Below are 6,440 nucleotides of genomic sequence, written 5' to 3'. Positions count from 1 at the left end.
CCCTCCCTCGTTTGCTGGGTAGTGCAGGTGGAGGAGTTGGTAATTATTTAAATTGCCTGTTTGTTTTCCACCTGCCTGTGGCCCAATATAAAGCCCAGTAGTATGAGGCAGGGGAGAGTGTTTTTATTTTGGGGTTTGTGATTTGGTGGAGAGCTTTGGTTTTGTGAACTTTGTGTGTTTTTGTTTGTTATTTAGATTAATAAATGTCTGGGTTTGTTTTTAGATCAGTTTCTGTCGTGTTTTAGATGCATCTGGACTTCGTTTGTTGCGGCCAGTCGAGCCAGCCGTACAAAATGGGGCTCGTCCGGATCTGCCATCACACTTCCCTGCGGCGGCGAGACGACGCGCGCAGACACACACAGTTCCCTGCGGCGTCGAGGACGACGCACGCAGACACACAGGTCCCTGCGGCGTCGAGGACGACGCACGCAGACACACACTTCCCTGTGGCGTCGAGGACGACGCGCGCAGACACACACTTCCCTGCGGCGTCGAGGACGGCGCGCGCAGACACACAGGTCCCTGCGGCGTCGAGGACGACGCGCGCAGACACACAGGTCCCTGCGGCGTCGAGGACGACGCGCGCAGACACACAGGTCCCTGCGGCGTCGAGGACGACGCGCGCAGACACACAGGTCCCTGCGGCGTCGAGGACGGCGCGCGCAGACACACAGGTCCCTGCGGCGTCGAGGACGACGCGCGCAGACACACAGGTCCCTGCGGCGTCGAGGACGACGCGCGCAGACACACAGGTCCCTGCGGCGTCGAGGACGGCGCGCGCAGACACACAGTTCCCTGCGGCGTCGAGGACGACGCGCGCAGACACACAGTTCCCTGCGGCGTCGAGGACGGCGCGCGCAGACACACAGGTCCCTGCGGCGTCGAGGACGGCGCGCGCAGACACACAGTTCCCTGCGGCGTCGAGGACGGCGCGCGCAGACACACAGGTCCCTGCGGCGTCGAGGACGACGCGCGCAGACACACAGGTCCCTGCGGCGTCGAGGACGACGCGCGCAGACACACAGGTCCCTGCGGCGTCGAGGACGACGCGCGCAGACACACAGGTCCCTGCGGCGTCGAGGACGGCGCGCGCAGACACACAGGTCCCTGCGGCGTCGAGGACGACGCGCGCAGACACACAGGTCCCTGCGGCGTCGAGGACGACGCGCGCAGACACACAGGTCCCTGCGGCGTCGAGGACGACGCGCGCAGACACACAGGTCCCTGCGGCGTCGAGGACGGCGCGCGCAGACACACAGTTCCCTGCGGCGTCGAGGACGACGCGCGCAGACACACAGTTCCCTGCGGCGTCGAGGACGGCGCGCGCAGACACACAGGTCCCTGCGGCGTCGAGGACGGCGCGCGCAGACACACAGTTCCCTGCGGCGTCGAGGACGGCGCGCGCAGACACACAGTTCCCTGCGGCGTCGAGGACGGCGCGCGCAGACACACAGGTCCCTGCGGCGTCGAGGACGACGCGCGCAGACACACAGGTCCCTGCGGCGTCGAGGACGACGCGCGCAGACACACAGGTCCCTGCGGCGTCGAGGACGACGCGCGCAGACACACAGGTCCCTGCGGCGTCGAGGACGACGCGCGCAGACACACAGGTCCCTGCGGCGTCGAGGACGACGCGCGCAGACACACAGTTCCCTGCGGCGTCGAGGACGACGCGCGCAGACACACAGTTCCCTGCGGCGGCGAGGAGGCTGCGCGCAGACACACAGTTCCCTACAGTGGCAGATTTCTCTGGACAATTTGTAGACATAGTGAAAACAGGAAGGTAGAGGAATTGTAGGATATAATGGGTGTCAGGGTGAGGTCTTGTCAGGGGACTGTTAAAGTGCCTGTTTTTGAGGTAATTCTGTGGCTTATCTCAGGCTAAAGTCTGGCCTGTACAAGGTTCTGAAGTTTCCTGAAGCCTGGAAAAAGCTAAATGGTGTCTCCTTGGACAGCACCATCAAATGGATCACTATTCCAAAATGAACTCAAAGGCATCATTAACAGTTCCTACATAGCTTTGGTTTCACTACCTGGTTATATGTAACACCAGCAGAACAGACAGACTGCACTACATGGTTATATATAACCTCAGCAAAACAGACAGACTGCATTACAGTACCTGGTTATATGTGAACAGATCACTTTTTTGCATTCTTGTTTCTAAAGTGAATCTGGCTTTTGCTGTGTGTTGGCTTGCAATGCTGTGGGACGTTTCTCACAGTTACCAGCAAAAGTAAAGAAGCAGAGCCTAACTCACTATCCACTCTGAGAGATTTTATTTCTGAGTTATTTCTTGCATCTTTACTTTTGGTTGTATCTGTGCCAAATGTCAGAAGAAAGGGGGCCATTTGGGTAAAAATTTCATTTGAGTTCTGTCCAACAGGATGTCTAATTCTCAAAGTCATTTTCCTCAGAGCATCACTAACTTTAAATCCTCAATATCACTCTTCATCACTCAATGCGATTACTGTTACATTGCACATATCAGATTTTACAGGATATTGCGATATTTAATCATACAATAATATATAAACTCTCCTTACAGACTGAACAGCTGTGACCTCACAGAGAAGTCCTGTGAAATTGTGGCCTCTGCTCTTCAGTCATCAAACTCACCCCTGAGAGATCTGGACCTCAGCTACAATAACCTGGGTGATTCAGGAGTGAAGCTGCTCTGTGCTGGACTGATGAGCCCAAACTGTAAACTACAGAGACTAAGGTGAGTAGTGCTGTGCTCTGTGTGACCTTAACTAAATAGAATTGGTGATTATGGCTCTGTGCAGTGAAATATAGGGTTGCCAGGTTTATGGTTCCTGACCATAACGTATGGTTTCAGTGGAGTGTGTAATATCAGGTCACAGGTGATGACTGAATGCTGAATGCATGATTGACATGATTGTAAAATATTGACCACTTCAGTACAGGAATATGTTTCACGTCTATCATAACATAACAAAAATAACATAACATAACATAACATAACATAATTACGAGAATAGGCCATTCAGCCCAACATGCTCGCCATTTTCCTACCTACCACTAGTGCTAATTTTACCTACAAACTAGATAGTATCCAGCATTAATATTTTCCTCAATAATGATGTATTATTTCACCCACCTGCAACCCATCCGCTATTAATCAGAATGTAAATTTTTATGACCTGGCCCACCCGATCCGCAGATTAACCGTGGTACCCGCGGATATAACTGCGATCCGCACATCACTAATACACACATGCCTTATTTTTTTCCCCACCCGCATTCAGCGAAGAAGAATATCAGGGTCAGAGCCAATCAGAGGCAGAGTAGGGGCGGGTCTTCGCAGAATGCGGGTGGGGAAAAAAATAACGCTACACACACAGACAGACCTGCTAAATGTCAGGTGCACCGGTGCGACCAATGAAAATGTTTAGTCGCACTTGACAGATTAAATTTCATTTATTTATTTATTATTGTTAAATTTTTGGTCCTCCATATACCTGTAGTACCAGTCAATGGCAATAATCAGTTGTGGTGTTTCTCTGCAGCCAGCAGATGGCGATGTAGTGTATTTCATTTGCCGCCTTGGTTACATTATTAGATGAAGATTGAATGTTTTTAAAATATAAAGATGTTTGTAGACTGAAGGTGAGGTGAAGTACACCATAGTGATCATACTAGTGCAGTTTCTTGTGTTAGCAAATGAAATATGTTTGCAATCATGTTGTGTCCCATGTGATATCATCGCAACATGGAACAGTTTTGTTAATGAAATCCTTGCAGGAAGCCCCCAACCTTGAGTTGAATTGGCTCCTTATTTTTAGTTATTTTTTGTTAATTGAGCCAAGTGATAACCTTTTTTTTTGTGGATTAGTCAGAATACTTTATGAACATAATTAATATAAACTCTTCCTGTTTTTGTGTGTACTGTGTACATCCCAGGAATGCACGTACTGTACAAATAGGAAATTCCACATTTATCTGCTGCCAAGGTGCACAGTGTGACAATTAGCAGTGAATTTCAATTGTGTGTGTGTTTGTGTGTGGTTGTATGTGTGTGTGTCTGTGTGTGTGTGTGTGTGTCTGTGTGGTGTGTGTGTGTGTGTGTGCGCATGTGTGTTGTGTGTTTGTGTGTGTGTGTGTACATGTGCATGTTTGTGTGTGTGTGTGTGTGTGTGGTCTCTCCACAGGCTGGGTTGGTGTAATCTCACAGATGGCTGCTGTGATGTTCTGGCCTCAGTCCTGCGCTCTCCTCACTCAGAGCTGAGAGATCTGGAGCTCAGAGACAATGAGCTGCAGGATTCAGGAGTGAGAGCGCTCTCTGCTGGACTCGAGGACCCACACTGTAAACTGCAGAGACTGGGGTGAGTACAAACACAAACCCCTTCAATCAAAAAGGGTTCCAATGTGACACAACACAGCACTAATGTTAATAATGACTAAATATAGCACTGATATTACTAATGTTTTTAATGTTAAAATAGACAAGAGAGTTATTTTTCTTCACAGAAATAAAGCAACATTTTCCTGTTCTTCCTCTTGGTAGAAACACATTTTAAATCTGACATCAGTTGGAATAAACATATTTTTGAAAAGCATCAAACCGGTTCTATTCGTACATTCTTCAAAATTATGAAAATTAATTGAATCTGATCAAATTTAGTTTAACTGTGCTGTGGGGCACTCAGAACAACACCAATTAATGCATTACTAATGAGATGGGAGAAATACCACTGAGGCATAGATGGGTAAAACTTGCTTTGCATAACTGGATTAAGTTTAAATGATCTAGTGTAGATCACCCTGCTAAGCATCCTATTGAGGACACATGGGAAGTGGACATGCAAGGGCAGAAAGAGGAGAAAAGCTCTTATTAATTGTGCAAGTATGCAATGGGGAAAGCTACAATAAGAGGGGAAAAGACATGGCTCCTTCAACCTGCTGGTCTGTCATCTCCCCATGGCTTCTTCTGGATCCTGTAATAGACCTAGCTGTATTAGGAAAGAACAGAACTGACACAGAGGGCCTCTTACAGTAAGTTCAGCTGAAGCACAGCTGCAGCAAGTGTGGGGTGGATATCTGCAGATCCTCAATATCACTCTTCATCACTCAACATGATTACTGTAACATTGCACATATCACATTTTACAGGATATTGCGCTATTTAAAAATACAATAATATATCAACTCTCTTTTGCAGACTGAACAGCTGTGACCTCACAGAGAAGTCCTGTGAAATTGTGGCCTCTGCTCTCCAGTCATCAAACTCACCCCTGAGAGATCTGGACCTCAGCAACAATAACCTGGGAGATTCAGGAGTGAAGCTGCTCTGTGCTGGACTGATGAGTCCAAACTGTAAACTACAGAGACTGGACCTCAGCTACAATAACCTGGGAGATTCAGGAGTGAAGCTGCTCTGTGCTGCACTGATGAGTCCAAACTGTAAACTACAGAGACTGGGGTGAGTAGTGCTGTGTACTGTGTGACCTTAACTAAATAGAATTAGTGATTATGGCTCTGTGCAGTGAAATATATGAAGTGCTTTCTCTCTGTTTACTCCTGTGTCCACCAGCATTCTTTCTTTGTCCACATTGTTCTCATCCCTCTCTTCTAACTGCTTTAGCACAACAAAGAAAAGCAGGATAAACCCTCATGAGTCTTAGGGTTGCCAGGTTTGTGGTTCTTGACCAGAATGTAAGTTTTCAGTAGAGTCTGTAGTATCAGGTCACAGGTGATGACTGAATGCTGAATTGACATTGTAAAATATTGACCACTTCAGTACAGTAATATGTTTCACGTCTATCATAACAAAAATAACATAACATAACATAACATAATGACGAGAATAGGCCATTCAGCCCGACATGCTCACCGTTTTACTACCTACCACTAGTGCTAGCATTACCTACAAACTAGACAGTAACCAGCACCATATCAAGCCTGGTCTTGACAACCCCCAGAGTTTCTGCCTCTACTACATGACATGCGCCAAGCTATTCTACACAGTGACTACTCTCTGTGTGAAAAAATACTTCCTAACGTCGGTGCGGAATTTACCTTTTGCTAATTTCCTTTTATGCCCCCTCGTCATACTAACAGAGCTGAACCTGAAGAATCTCTTGTAGTTCACTTTGTTGATCCCCTTTATGAATTTAAAAGACTCAATCAAATAACCATGAGTCTACTTTTACTAAGCTTGAAGAAGTTAAGCATCTGAAGTCTTTCCTCAAAACTTTTATCTTTCATACCAGGAACCAGTTTGGTTTCCCTTATTTCAACCTTTTCCAGATCCTCTATATCTTTCTTGTAGTACAGTCCCCAGAACTGCACACAGTTCACTAAGTGTGGTCTGACAAAGGTATTGTATGAAATAAGTATAACTTCCTTGGATTTACAGGGCTCCAGACTAACTTTTTACATTGGATGCACTGGTGCGCCTAACTTTTTCATTTAGGTGC

The 6,440-nt window shown here is 47.5% G+C and overlaps 1 long non-coding RNA gene across 1 annotated transcript; it reads left to right on the top strand.

Annotated features, from left to right (window-relative positions):
* The first annotated feature begins 1,825 nt into the window (after positions 1–1,825).
* Positions 1,826–6,425, top strand: LOC135246616 (uncharacterized). Its single transcript, XR_010327808.1, has 4 exons — positions 1,826–2,722; positions 4,173–4,346; positions 5,183–5,443; positions 5,606–6,425. It is a non-coding gene; the product is annotated as an uncharacterized LOC135246616 (long non-coding RNA).
* Positions 6,426–6,440: the final 15 nt, after the last annotated feature.

The sequence above is a fragment of the Anguilla rostrata genome, unplaced genomic scaffold, assembly GCF_018555375.3.
Source record: "Anguilla rostrata isolate EN2019 unplaced genomic scaffold, ASM1855537v3 scaf0589, whole genome shotgun sequence".
In the NCBI taxonomy this organism is placed as follows: Eukaryota; Metazoa; Chordata; class Actinopteri; order Anguilliformes; family Anguillidae; genus Anguilla; species Anguilla rostrata.
The sequence above is the reverse complement of the archived record's forward strand: the minus strand, read 5'-3'. Positions and strand labels throughout refer to the sequence as shown.